Genomic DNA, 15,020 nt, shown 5'->3' with positions numbered 1-15,020 from the left:
GAACGGCCGGCTGGTGATCTGCAAATGCAGGGAGGGAGCGATCTCTGCTGCAGGGGGAAGGAGGGGCTGTCTCTGGCTGTCGGAGCCCGGGGGGAAGTCCGGACATTTAGAAATTCCCCCCGGACGCTATTTTTAGCTCTAAAATCCGGACATGTCCGGGGGAATCCGGACGAATGGTAACCCTAGTTCCAGTGGAGCAGCTTCTGGGGGTGTGAGCCCTGCTTCTGAATGTTCAGTGGTGGTTTTGGCATGCTGCTAGTATTTTCCTGAGAAACGCAAGCAAGAGAAGGGAAATGGCAATTTTTAACAGTTTATATCTCAGCCAAAATCTGAATGGAATTTCATGGGACGAAGAAAAAGCACTTCTGTAGCCCATGGGAGATTCCCTGTGCGGAATACCAAAGGTCTACTGCAAATAATGGAGGCATGAGTGCTTCTCAAAGATGAGATTGCAAGAATACTTTATAATGGAAAGTGTTAGGCAACCTAAATACAGGGGTTGCTACCAGCTTCCACTATGATATACATTGAACTGCTAATATGAAAAATTCCATTGAACTCAACAGGACTTTTTGTTCTATCATTTTCAGTGTTGCTGTTCAAGCCACATGGTATTCTTTCAGTTGTAGGAAGGCTACTGTGAATTGGTAGCTTTTCAGTTTGCCCAATATTTACATCTTAATGGTGTCATTCACACTGGACGAACCTCATCTCTGTCATAACAACTGCACAGAAGTTATTAAGAATTGCACTCACCTAAAACAGAGCTGGGAATTATGCGCCAATGTATTCAGGGATTAGTCTGCAGGAGATTACATACCACAGGGCCTGTAATTCGTAGGCACACTATATTTGTATCTAATCTGTGTCTAATTGGGTTGTATTCATATTAATGAAAATGTATTATGTACCCAGTAGTAACTGGTCTGATGCAAAAAGCATTATGGAATATAATGGAAGATGATACTGTTTTTCAAATGCATAAAACACTGCTACCTGTCTACATTTTATTCCTGCAATTTTTTGTTGTTGTTAATTGACAGGGAGCTCACTACTGGAAGGTGCCTTTACCTTCCCTTGCAGGTGAATATTTAGTCTATAAACTGTTCAGGGCAAGAATTGTCTCTTTGCCTTTGTACAGCACCCAGCACAGTGGGGTCCTAATTCTGAGTGGAGCCTTTGAGAGCCGTGTAATAAAAATATTTACTGCCAATAATGAAAGATCACTGTGCACCTTGCAGGATCATGCCCATTATAACGAAATAGACCTCTTGGCTAAAACTGAAGAATGCAAATAAAATCTGGCTGATAATTTTACTATGAAAATTAATTTTGTTTTCAGTGTGTCTTGATTAAATCGGGGTATGTCTGGGACTCTCTTAGCTTCAGCTAGTGGAATGCCTCTATTGACTAATTGTAGCTCAGTTGTTGGAGCCTCTTTTTTATAGACTTTAGAATGAGTGACTTAATGCAATGCAGTCTGCTTGGGAGAGGAGTGCAGATGAAGATTGCAGACCTCTGTGTCACTTTCCTCAAAATGTTAAATTGTTCTTTGTTTCTCAGAATAATAGTGCAGATAGTATGTCCTTGAAATAGTGTTTTTTCTTCTTCTTTCAGTTTGTGTGCAGACAGATTAGATACTGCATAGGAAGAAATGTCTTTCACTTAAAGTACTTCTGACTAAAGATTTTCTGAAAGCAATGTATGGCTGAAGGTGATTGTTACTTATTATGGAATCATTTGTTTGGGTTCCAATATCCCCTTCCACTGTGCAGTGTGGAGCAAAAATGCAGAAATGAGGTGGATGGAGCTATGTGGAGGGAGAATGTAGTGTGCTGGAGCCTGTAGCATCTTCTACTGTGCAACTATGTTTGTTCCATTTGCTAGACCACCACCAGATTCATAGATTCATAGATTCTAGGACTGGAAGGGACCTCAAGAGGTCATCGAGTCCAGTCCCCTGCCCGCATGGCAGGACCAAGTACTGTCTAGACCATCCCTGATAGACATTTATCTAACCTACTCTTAAATATCTCCAGAGATGGAGATTCCACAACCTCCCTAGGCAATTTATTCCAGTGTTTAACCACCCTGACAGTTAGGAACTTTTTCCTAATGTCCAACCTAGACCTCCCTTGCTGCAGTTTAAGCCCATTGCATCTTGTTCTATCCTTAGAGGCTAAGGTGAACAAGTTTTCTCCCTCCTCCTTATGACACCCTTTTAGATACCTGAAAACTGCTATCATGTCCCCTCTCAGTCTTCTCTTTTCCAAACTAAACAAACCCAATTCTTTCAGCCTTCCTTCATAGGTCATGTTCTCAAGACCTTTAATCATTCTTGTTGCTCTTCCTTGGACCCTTTCCAATTTCTCCACATCTTTCTTTCCTAAGTCAAAAAGAGAGCCACTTTATGCAGTATATTTCCTCCATCCAGTAGGTCCACATAATGCACAACGGGGAGGATAAATTATTCTTGATAGGATAGATGATGCTGATCCAATGTGCTCTATGACCTACAGAGGGTTGCAGCATTTCAGCCAGTCCAGCTACCTTATGAGAGGTGAGCTTTGCTTGGAAGGAGTGTGGAGGGGGAGCTTTGCTCCAGGATGCTGACTGTGGATCTGTGATCGGGGTTTGGGTCAGGGTTTTTCCTGAATCCTCCAATTTACAGCATGCAGCTACTGCAAGAATCAGGCAGCTCCTCAACAGCTATACATTTTTTTTTCATTCTTGTTTCCCTTCTGTGCATTTTTACATGGGAGAGGAGAACACGAGCTTCACTCACATATATTAATGCAGTGCCCTTCATGCAAGTTGCTCTGGCTGTGTACCCTGTGAAAAAGGGAATGTAGGAACAAGTGTAAAGTAAAAATATTTTTCAGGGTTTGGTTTAAGCACTATTACTAATTTAGCAGATCTATCTTGAAATGACAAAGTATTTTGCAAATGAGACGCATAACCAAATAATTTGCATACAGAGATCTGGCTCATATCTGCAGTGTCGATGGAAGATTGACTGTGGCTATGAGGAATGTAAGGAGCTAAAAGCCATGAGATTACCAAGAGTTATAAGGCTCTGAAGAGTCTAAGCATTGAAAAGAATTTTAATGCATTATTTCTTTATTGAAAGTCAACAGTTATGCAGAGTGCATTGGAAAAAAGAGATAACCTAGAAAAGTCATAACCTTATCCCAAAAACATTGGTTGATATTGCCATAGCAGCACAATATTAGCAAAATAATTTTCAAGTCTGTATGCTTAATAAAGAACCAGTGCTAGAGCGACATGGCAAGGCAAGCTTGCTCTTAGATACTATCCTAGCTGCAAAATCCTATAAAACTGTGCATTATGTGATATGTGAACCAAATGAAAGCAGAAGGAAGGAGAGAATTACAATAATCTGGCTAAACTGAACAGGGTTCATTTTATTTTGAGTGAAGTTCAGTGCAAGTTGCATATATATAGGGCTTTGTGCTCTTAATAGATCTGCTGTCTCATCTGAAACTTATGGATAATAGCTTAGAAGCTGACTAACTTGCCATACCAGTCTTACAGTTTTTTTGTTTTGCTCAAAGTGGATGAAAGGTTAATTTAAGTATGGTTACAGTAGTACTGCATTCCTGATGATGTTGGTAGCTTAATGACAATCTTTGTTGTAGAAATCAGGAAATGTGGGTTGAGCCTCTGGGATCTGTATGGCTGATGCGTGAAAATGTTACGTCCTGAATGACAAGATACTGCTGGAACAGCTTGGTATGTAACACTGCTGATTGTATGTCTATGGTTTTGATTTTAAGCTTAACTTCTTCCTTTTTTTTTCTTTTGGTAAAACAAGACAGACATTTAAAGTTTTCTGCACTTAAAAGTTTCTTTCTGTAGTAAGATTTCTCCACACTTTGGTTAGGGTGTTCCATGACTCACTCATGTACCAGTGCTGACGGATTGCAGATTTATTCCAAATGTATTCGACACACAGACTCTAGATTGGGGTAGGCAACCTATGGCACGCTTGCCGAAGGTGGCACGCGAGCTGATTTTCAATGGCACTCACACTGCCCGGGTCCTGGCCACCGGTCTGGGGGGCTCTGCATTTTAAATTAATTTTAAATGAAGCTTCTTAAACATTTTAAAAACCTTATTTACTTTACATACAATAGTTTAGTTATATATTCTAGACTTATAAAAAGAGCCCTTCTAAAAACGTTAGAATGTATTACTGGCATGCGAAACCTTAAATTAGAGTGATTAAATGAAGACTCGGCACACCACTTCTGAAAGGTTGCCGACCCCTGCTCTAGATGGTTAAACAGGCAGACATTTAACTGGAATTAATATGATTATACTGATTTAAAAACTGCTCTTGTGGTGTATAAATTTATATATCTGCTTGAAATTATCAGTTTGTATAAAAAGAAATGGTTCATAAATGTTAACATAATAGAATATTTGTCATAAAGTGAACTTAATGTATGCAAAGCCTCAAATATTGTTTACTGTGGAAGCAAGAGGAGGCTATGAAACTTTCTTGCTTCATTTTTCTACATTTTTCAGTGAAGTACTGAGGGGTAGGTAGGGTGGAGTTGGCACTGGGAACTGAAGGATTTATATATTGAGGTTTATTTAATTGAAATACTGAGAGCCCTTGCATTTCTTAGAAATTTAACTTTGATTACATTTAATTTTGTTCAGTGAAAGGAAAGATTATCTACTGAAGTTGTGTTTTGTGTCTATTTTCTATTTATCAAATTATTTCGTAAATCTCAAGCTCGTGAAAGGTGCTGCATTGACAGCCCTGCAGGTCACTTGCTGGTGTCATTGGCTCTTCAGATTTTCATTCTCTCTCTTCTTTCTTTTCAAATTCTTTATACTGGCCCTGCCTTTAACCAATTTGCATTCTCTCTGTTGGACTGTAGTTAAACGCTGGGTGTAAAACTGGCCTCTGCTCTGAGATCTTTGCAGTATTTAGGCACAATGGAGATGAGATAGGAACAGAAAGTTAACTTTAACTTGGAATTCCCATTTTTGTCCAGCTTCTCTATACGAATTAAGTTATTTTAACTTGGTTATTTTCTGCATTTCAAATCATGCTTGCTCACTTCTGCTGAAATGTAAAATACACTTCTACCCCGATATAACGCGACTCAATATAATACGACGTCAGATATAACGCGGTAAAGCAGTGCTCCGTGGGGGGGGGAGGGGGCTGCGCACTCCAGCGGATCAAAGCAAGTTCGATATAACGCAGTTTCACCTATAATGTGGTAAGATTTTTTTGGCTCCCGAGGACAGCGTTATATCGGGGTAGAGGTGTATGTTAAGCATTGTGCACCACTTGAGAAACATGTTTCACTGAATTTTAATTTGTAAAACATTACAGATCAGTCCCTTACCCACCTCCACACAGAATCATTTAGAATTCAATTATCTGATGCTAGGAAGAAAATAAAGGTTTTAAATAAGACTACTAGGACTAGTTGCTCGGTAGCTGTACCTTAACCCAATTCTCCAAAATCTACTTCTTTGTGTATTTTGTGCTACAGAAGCTAATTTGTATGTGTATGTGCTAAATTGTGTCCTGTGATAAGAGGAGTCTATATAGAGATGTCAAAAACACTAGTTGGTGTCTAAGGGTTTTAAGAGTGCCTGAATATCCCTGCCATTGAGGTGTACATGGAATCTACTCATTGGGTTACTTGATATACCTTTGTTCTTGCCCCCACAGGAAAACTCCCCTGCTTAGGTGGATAAACTGCTCATTGATGAAGTCTTATATTTTTGGTTTTCATGAAGGTTTACGTTCAGGACATTAAAGTGAGAGAGAATTTGCTGAGAGAGTAGTGGCAGCTCATTGTAATGTTTATCCTCTCTGTCCTTCCTGGCGATAAAGTGACTGACACGGAATGGAAACATTCTCTTGCAAAGCATTGATAACAGACCAGAGCTGCGTTTTTGTTGTCTGCTTTTAGAATGCATGACAAAAATTAGTTCAGTCTGAAGGTTTACAGAGCGCTATTGTTGTGTGACTTGAGGAAGATGATTGTCTTCTCCAAATGTATATGACAGAATCCAGTAAGTAAGGAGTGAGTTGTTAATTCAGAAAGAATGTGGAGCCTCTTAAATCTCAGAACTCTCTTTTCTCTGAGTAACTTGGGATGATTCTGTAGATGTGAGATATCGTGGACTTATAGCACTGTCATCCATGTTGCACTTACACAAAGGAACACTTTTCTTGATTTGGTCCACAAAGCCTCATTTCAATCCCTCTTGAAGACCCACTTCTTCCACAGCATATGTAAGAAACTAGCTTAATAAGTCCTCTACTTTATTTACCTTACAAGTGAAGTGCTCATTTGTGCAGAGGGAGGATTTTAGAGGTTGGAAGGGAGAGCTAAGGGCACTGGAATTGAAGCTGGAAAGTGGCCGTCTACTCTGGGTAGTGAAATCATATTAGAACTTCTCTTGCAAATTGTGCTTAAATATAATTTTTTCTAGGAAGTTATCATACTTTCTCCGGTTCGTGTCTGCTGTACCCAAGCAAATTTGAAGGAAGATGATTACATATAGTCTTACATGGGCCAATAATTTTCACTTGTTTCTCTTTTTTTCAGATAAGTAGTCTGCTGACCTAATTCATCTAAGGTTTATAGAATATTATGTTACTATGAAATTTTTAGAGGGTTTGGACTAATGTATATGTTATTAGTAGATAAAGCAAGTATCTTCAAAAATGTGTCCTTGTTGACTGTTTGCAGTGGGCTTTTACTGTCTTTAGTTCTAGGCTGAAATACATGGAGATGTTTCCTTTTTTTGTTTTGTTTAACCAGCTGTGTGGATGGGGAAAAATCAAAATAATGTCAGTTGTGATAATGAATGCCTCTCTGACATTGGGGTCTCATTGTTTTGGGGCAGGGGTGGGCAAAATTTTTGGCCCGAGGGCCACATCTGGGAATAAAAATTGTATGGTGGGCAATGAATGCTCACAAAATTGGGGTTGGGGTGTGGGAGGAGGTGAGGGCTCTGGTTGGGGGTGCGGGCTTCGGGGTAAGGTCAGAAATGAGGAGTTCAAGGTGCAGGAGGGGGCTCCAGCCTGGAGTGGGGTGCAGGCTCTGAGGTGAGGCTGGGGATGAGGAGTGTGGGGTGTAGGAGGGTGCTCTGGGCTGGGACCGAGGAGTTCGGAGGGCGGGAGGGGGATCAGGGCTGGAGCAGGGGGTTGGGGTGTGGGGAGAGGCTCAGGGGGTGCAGACTCCGAGTGGCACTTACCTCAGGCGGCTCCCGGAAGCAGCAGCATGTCCCTTCGCCGGCTCGTATGCGGAGGCGCAACCAGGCGGCTCTGCACGCTGCCCCGTCTGCAGGCACTGCCCCTGCAGCTCCCATTGGAGCGCCGGAGGGGGCCATTGGAGTGCCCTAGGAGCTGGAGCGGGGCCATGCTGCAGCTTCCAGGAGTCACACGGTGTGGCCCCCGACCCTGATCCCTGGCTGGAGCACTGGAGCAGGGCAAGCCCCAGACCTCGCCCCCTAGTGGGAGCTTGCGGGCCGGCTTAAAATGGCTCGCAGGCCGTAATTTGCCCACCCCTGCTTTGGGGTTTGTTTTTTTAATAGTTGTTACCATGGTCTTTTTGCTTATAATTTTCATTTTTATCAAAATGAAAAACTTAATTAGGATTTTTATATGTTAAAAATATTAGGATCAGTACTTTAGATTGGTTCTAATGTGGTAGAGAGATGGGAGGTGGTGTATTTGGAGTCTAGATACCAACATATGAGCGCCTACATTGTACTTTTATTTGGTAGAAGTGGCTCTCTATGTCTTGGTACTCCTTATTGTTCCTTGTTAGTGTGGTTAAACATAGCAGGGGTCTGGGCTACGGTGAACTTTCTGCGCCCTGTAATCAGAGTTGTAGCACTTGCTTAAACATCTTTGGAAGAGTATAAATCTAAGGCCTACATTTTTTTAGAGGATGGTTTTAGAAAAGCCTCAAGGTCCTCAAGCTTTTTTAGGTCAACAGGATTGAACAAATCTAGTAATGTGATCAACATGATGCTGCTGACCATCTCCAGAAAACTCCAGAGACTGTACACTAGATGGTGTAGAAAAGAATCTGGTAAAGTAGTTTTCTACCTTCAAGTTTCTTGTTATGACGTTAACGAGTTGCTTCTTCCAGTCTGCTCTAAAATAGTCCATACACTGTATAATCAAACGTATCCCATTTTGAGGTTTAGGTTCAATGACAAAAACACTAACGATAAGATAACTAACAACATTCAGTCCAGCTCACACCTTCTCCCTAGGCTTTGCTGGTTCTAGGCGGTCTGTGATTCCATCTACTCAGCTCACATCCTAGATCGTCTTATACCCACTATACAGGTGGTGTAATGAACCAATGTTTTGGTTAAGGTTTGTCTTGAATAAGAAAGGTGGCTGAGTTTAGATGCTAGATACCCTGACCTAATCTTGGACCTTTTTTCTGGAGTAGATGCAGAGTAACGTTTTTACCTTGATTTTTTTTTTTTTTTCTGGTTGTGTTTAGCTTTGAACTCAACCGGCTAAATTGAATTACAAGGTGTTTCCTTGCAGCCACACTAAGAAAGAGGTCCAAGTTTAGGTCAGGATTAGTGAGCATGTGTTAACTAAGCCTGATGTAGGCTGAACCAATTTTCTACACTTAAAACGCTACAGTGGCTCAGACACTACCTACGCTAATGGGAGAGAGTCTCCCATCAGCATAGGTAATCCACCTCCCTGAGAGACAGTAGCTAGGTCGATGGAAGAATTCTTCCAACAACCTAGTGCTATCTATGTGGGGACTTAGGTCGGCTTAACTACACCACTAAGGGCTTGTCTTCACTACCCGCCTGGATCGGCGGGTAGAAATCAATCTCTCGGGGATCGAATTATCGTGTCTCGTCGGGATGCGACAATCGATCCCCAAATCGATGCGCGTACTCCACCAGCCCAGGTAGGAGTAAGTGCTGTCGATGGGGGAGCCGTGGCGGTCGATTTGCCGCCATCCTCACAGCGGGGTAAGTTGGATCAGATACATCGAATTCAGCTACGCTATTCGCATAGCTAAATTTGCATATCTTAAATCGATTTCCCCCCCCTCCCCCAGTGTAGACCTAGCCTCAGGGGTGTAGTTAAACCGACCTAATTTTTGAATGCAGACCAGGCCTTAGTAAAGACAAATCCTTTTAGTCTGCAGAACCCACTTACATTATTCCAGCAGGATCAGCGCCTGTGAACATGTCGGACATTTGCCAGCCTGTTACACTAAAAATCTGTCAACTAAATTTACTTAGTGTTAGCCCTTGTCTAGTTGAGGATTTAAAGGTGTGAAGTTATATTGATTTATCTAGCTCAATCTAATTATCACCTTCTTAAAAGTCTAGTTAATACAAAGCAATTGTATTTTAGAGCACGCTCAGGTGATTGAGTAGAAGCTTTGGAATATATATACACTAGAAACACTGCTGTGCGGCTGTAGTACTGTAGTATAGACACTACAGCAACACTTTACTTCCATTGCTGTAGTAAATCCACCTCTCAGAGAGTCGGGAACTAGGTTGACAGATTTCTTCCATCTACCTAGTGGTATCTACACTGGGGCTTAGGTTGGCTTAAATACGTTGCACAGGGTGTAAAATTTTTTGCAGCCCTGAGTGATGTAGTTAAGCTGACCTAACTCTGCAGCATAAACCAGCCCTTGGAGGAAGCCTGGACTTTAATTTGACATTTTTAGCATTGTTCTAAAGCAGGGGTTCTCAATCTTTTTCTTATTGAAGGCCCCCTCCAACATGCTATAAAAACTCCACGGCCCACATGTGCCACAACACCTATTTTTCTGCATATAAAATCTAGGGCCGGCATTAAGGGGTAGCAAGAAGGGCAATTGCCCGGAGCCCCATGTTACCGGGAGCACCACAAAGCTAAGTTGCTCAGGCTTTGGCTTCAGTCCTGGGTGTTGGGGCGTGGGACCCCGGGCTGCAGTCCTGCGCAGTGGGGCTTTGGCTTTCTATCCTGGGCCCTAGTGAGTCTAATGCCAACCATGCTTGGTGGACCTTCTGAAATGTGCCTGTGCCCCTCCCTTCCCCCCGACCCCTGGTTGAGAACCACTCTTCTAAAGTACAAATGCTTTCTCTTCACTAGCATTTTAAGATGTTAATTAGATCAAACTAGGTAATTTGATCTAACATCACATCTCTAAAGCCAGGTTTACACCACAAACTTACATCAGTATAACTGTGTCGCTCACAGGTGTAAAAAAACCCACGCCCCTGAGCATTCCAGTTATACTGACCTATCCCCCAGTGTAGACAGTGCTGTGTCAACAGGAGGAGCTTCTCCTATCCACATAGAATCCACCTCTTGCAGAGGTGGATTAGCTACTCCGAATGGTGTAGCTTTGCCGCTGCAGGACTGTACATGTAGAGAAGCCCTAAACCTTAGGCTAGACAAAGTCTTAGTGGTGTGTCACCAAAAGTTTTCACTTGTTGGAAGGCACATTACTGGTGTAACTGCACCAATTGGTATTATTGGTGTATCGTTGTTTTATACAATTCTTAATAAAGAGGTAAAATTGAAAAAGAATGGAAGAAATTTTGGGCTCCAGAGATGCCCCTAACCTAATTATGTGCTTTGAAAAGGAAATTTTGGCTTGTGTACATCAAGAGTAGCCAGGCTATATATTAACTGGGGTGGGACAAATGCTCTCTCTGGCTTTTCCCCTCCCTCCTCCCCCCAGACTGTCCCAGCCCTGGCATTCCTTTTTCCATGGGCGGCCTGAATGGGAAGCCATGCTGCCCAATGGAAGGTGAGTGTGGCGTCTCGGTCAGCCAATGGGGGCCGGCCTCTTCCAGGTTGGGAGGGGAAGGGAAGAGACTGGGAACTAAAACTGCAGGGCAAAGAGACCAGTAAGTATTAGGGGGTCCTGATCCCATGCCCCAGCTCCCAGGGGACCCCCTGTCTGTGCCCCCAACCCCTGAGGGCCCCTTCCCTGTGCCCCCAGCTTCCAGGGGCTCTCCCTGTGCCTCTAGGTCCCAGCCCACCCAGCTCCCAAGAGGCCCCTGTCTGTGCTCGTAGAGCCTGCAGGGGCCCTCCCTATGCTCCCAGGGACCCCTGCCTGTGCCCATAGCTCCGAGCCCCCCCCATGTCCACACAGCACCCAGGAGGCCTCTTCCTCAGCCCCACAGGTCCCAGCCTCCCAGTTCTCAGGGTGTCTATCACATCTTCGAGGTCCCCCTCCTGCATGCCACACTCTGACCCCACAGTTCCCCATGCTCCCCAGTTCTCAGGGGCTCCTCCTTTTTCTTACTCCTCACAAAGGGAGGTGTTTAGTGCAGGGGCTTGGATATTTTGGGAGCCAACCTTCCACCATCAGCAACCACCCTCGCTACCTTCAGTGCGCTGGAGGATTTTAACCTCCCTCCCCTCCCCCCATAACCCACCTTCCCTGGGACTGGGGAAGGGCATTTGAATATTGGAGATGCACAGTATTGGGGTGGGGAGAGATCTGCCCTTCTGGAGCCTCCATGTCACTGCTCCTCTTTCCCCCTGGTATTTCCACACCAGTGTGATTCTATCTATACACCTTTGGTTCCCTCCCCCCTTTTCTGGGGCTCCCAGGTCACCAGGCGCCCCTGCCACCACAGCGCTCTGGTGCCCTCCTGTCACTGTGCCTCCCCTTGGGCTGCTGACCCTCTGGGGCTCTGGCAGAGAAGATGGATGCCGTGTTGAGTGGGAGAGTTTGGGAGGTGCAGGAGAGGTACGACTGCCCCAGACTCTGCTCACCCTGTCAGAGTGCGGAAGACCGCCTACTACGTTGTCTTGGCTGTCCTGCTCAACGACCAGATGAGGGGTCCGTGTAGCACTGTCTGGGGGAGTCAAAGAGACTGCTGTGGGGTTTCCTGTGATGCCCATCACCTTGGCATCCAGACAGGGCCGGCTCTAGGCACCAGCAAAACAAGCTGGTGCTTGGGGCGGCACATTTTTAGGGGCGGCATGGCCGGCGCCAGAATGCCGCCCCTAAAAATGTGCCCCGGCCGCCCTAGCTCACCTCCGCTGCTGCCGCTCACGCACCATGGCCCGCAAAACAGCTGATTCGTGCGCCGCTGCTCGCCCTCCCTCCCAGGCTCTCAAACCTGGGAGGGAGGGGGAGATCCCGAGCGGCCGCGGTGCGCGAAACAGCTGATTGGCGCCCTGCTGCTCTCCCTCCCTCCCAGGTTTGAGAGCCTGGGAGGGAGGGGGAGACTCTGAGTGGCCGCGGCGCGCGCGCCGCTTCTCCCCTTCCCTCCTAGGCTTGAGAGCCTGGGGGGAGGAGGCAGGGCTGGGGATTTGGGGAAGGGGCGGAGCTGAGGCGGGGCCAGGGGTGGGGTAAGAAAAAACCGGGGGGGGGGTGGCCAAAATTGTTTCTGCTTGGGGCGGCAAAAATCCTAGAGCTGGCCCTGCATCCAGATGTGAGTCACTGCAGGGCAAGACCAGCCCTAGGCGTGGATGATGTGGTCAGGGGGGTGCTGTGGTTAAGAGGCAAGAAGCAGGGTGGGCTTGGAGGGCAAGGTCATGGAAGGGAGTTTGGGGCAATTAGAGATGGGGGAAGAGACAGTGGTGGCTGGGGCAATGGGGGTTGGGTGGGAAGGAGCCTGGGAAGGTAGCTGGGGCCAGGGGTGCCAAAATACAAGTTTGCCTGGGGTGCTATTTTCCCTAAGGCCGGCCCTATACAGAAGCCTGTATTTAAAGCTGCTTGAGCTTGTTCTGTGGCAGGGAATTAAAGTGGTCCCCATCTCTGCCCCTCTCTTCTCTTCATTGGAAGGGGTTTGTGTAGGAGATGTACGTGTGGAGGGGGTGTGCTTCTTCCCCTTCTCTTTCCAGTAGAATGGAGGTGGGGGCAGTGGCGTGCGTTTTACTCAGCACGGGATGCTGATTGGCTATGTTTTTAGGCTCCTGCCTTGAACTGAGCCAGGGAGCATCAAGAACACAGACTTCTTGGCAAATGCTTGTGGACTCTGTGGGCCACAGCCTCCAATATGCAAACCCCTGGTCTAGGGTACTAATATATCGCAAATAAAATTATAAACACTACTTAGGCCTTGTCTGTAATAGAAGAGTGACCAATTTAATTAAGTGCAAACCCCTAATGTAGTTGTACCTAAACTGGTTTAACCCTTGTTTATATTCATTTAGTTTTAAGTTATAGATTTATCTTAAATACCTCTCACTTATGAGAGAAGTCTACAATAATTGAAAAAGTAATGCCAGTTAGAGATTTTTATCTCAAGTTCTTTTTGATTCTTGGTCTTAGCGATCACATCTGAAGTACTGGTAGCAGAGGAAGAAAGCTGAAGTGTAGCTTAATGGGGAAGAGCTGTATTAGAAATTCTGTATCTTTTGAGAAGCTTTACCTATGCAGCCGAAATTGGAAACAAACTGAGGGCATATGAACTGTATGAGATGAGGATGAGAGTCAACAAGGATGAGAGTCTAAACTTCCTTTAAAATGGTAGAGCACATCCTCTTGGAATGTACTGACTGTGTGTAGCAAGTGTAAAACGTTGCTCGCTAATGCCTGCAGCCCACAGATACAGTATTAGAGGGGTCCTGCTGCTACTACTAAATTATTCCCTAACTGCGCACTAAAGGACTGTGGTGTTGGTTTTGGTTTTAGTTTGATTTGGGTTTGAGCTGTAGGACCCATCTTGGCTTTTTTGTGTGATTTTTTTTTTTTTTTTTTTATCCATGACTGTCTCTCTTATGTTAAAGCACAAGGATTCTTTTTACTTTCCATATCAATGAGCAAAATCCCTAGGAGAGGGAGAGTATTTTTGATCATGAAGAATCTGGGAACTAATAATGTAATTATTCTAGAAGAAGAAATTGAATACTGATTGGCGTAGTACATGCATGAGCTTCCTCTTCATCATCTGGTGGAGCAGTATTCAGAAAGTTCAGGGTCCAGCCAAAATCACATTATCAAGAGCAGATTATGTGATCTGGCATTTGTTCACAACCCATAATAATGGTGTGTGTCTTCATGTGCAAAAAGGCAGATTGGAAGCTTCAGCATATGAAACCCAGTGTCGCGTTCCCCCCGTGATAAGCATCTGGTTCTTCTTATCAGAGTTGAATGAGTTTATTTTTAGTTCACTGACACCTTCTGATGAGGCTGTGTTTTTTATTAAGATTGCCTGTGTAATCTCTTCAGGACATTTGTATTCAAACTCATGCAAGTAGTCCATACATGAATAGGTTAGCAATAAATATGATTGCAAACAACCATTACTGGGGTTGCCTTTTACATATAATTCTCTATTTAATTTTTAATTGAAATGATTTACATCAAATGTATATTTTCCCTAAACTGAATGTGGTATTTTTTACATTTGCTGTAACTTGGGTAGTATGTGTTGCCTTTGTTTTCTTATTCTAATCAGTTTTTTTCATGTTGAAATTTATTTTTGGAATTTGATATTTATCATGTTTATTGTGGCAGTGTCCAGGGGCCAATTAAGAACGGGGCCGCACTGTACAAACATACAGTAAGAGACAATCCTTGCCCTGAAGACAGAATGCACAGGCAACCTTAAATCTGGCATTTCCTAATTTTTGAGTGCTTGATTTTGCAACTTTATTAATGTTCTGTTAACATAGTCTTTGTGTGTAATATGCAAGCTGAACAATGTGATGGCAGCTAATATTGAGTGAATAATACGATTGTAGCGAATGTTATATTGGATCTGCATTTTTTTTGTGCGCTTTGGTTATTTAAATCCTTTCATTTTTTCAGTGGCAGTGTTAGTGGAGGAGTTCCTCCCCTGCACAGTTCTGGGTCCAAGCATGCTGGTGGGGATAGGAGTGGCCATGGCTGAGCTCCATTTTGCCCCTTTCCCCATTCCAACTGTTTTCTGGAGCTGCTCTGACAGTTACAGTCTCTGGCAGTGTCCTCTTTTTGGGCACCTGAAATATGGTAACCCTAGGTTTAACTCTTCAAGGGCACGTAATACTGACAGTCAACAACAGATGCACAGAAAAT

At 44.2% G+C, this 15,020-nt stretch overlaps 1 protein-coding gene across 2 annotated transcripts in view; it reads left to right on the top strand.

The window, feature by feature from the left end:
* NCOA2 (nuclear receptor coactivator 2) overlaps window positions 1–15,020 on the top strand; it is a 275,696-nt gene that overhangs the window by 58,833 nt on the left and 201,843 nt on the right. Inside the window, exon 3 of one of the 2 annotated variants that reach the window (XM_026662487.1) lies at window positions 3,660–3,753. The exons of the other annotated variant lie outside the window; for it this stretch is intronic. The gene's annotated coding sequence lies outside the window, so the exon portion shown is untranslated. The remainder of the gene's footprint in view (window positions 1–3,659; window positions 3,754–15,020) is intronic. 2 annotated transcript variants of the gene reach the window in all.

The sequence above is a fragment of the Terrapene carolina genome, unplaced genomic scaffold (genome assembly GCF_002925995.2).
Source record: "Terrapene carolina triunguis isolate 2854851 unplaced genomic scaffold, T_m_triunguis-2.0 Scaffold58, whole genome shotgun sequence".
NCBI lineage: Eukaryota > Metazoa > Chordata > Testudines > Emydidae > Terrapene > Terrapene triunguis.
Note: the sequence above shows the minus strand (reverse complement) of the source record. Positions and strands in the feature narration are given on the sequence as shown.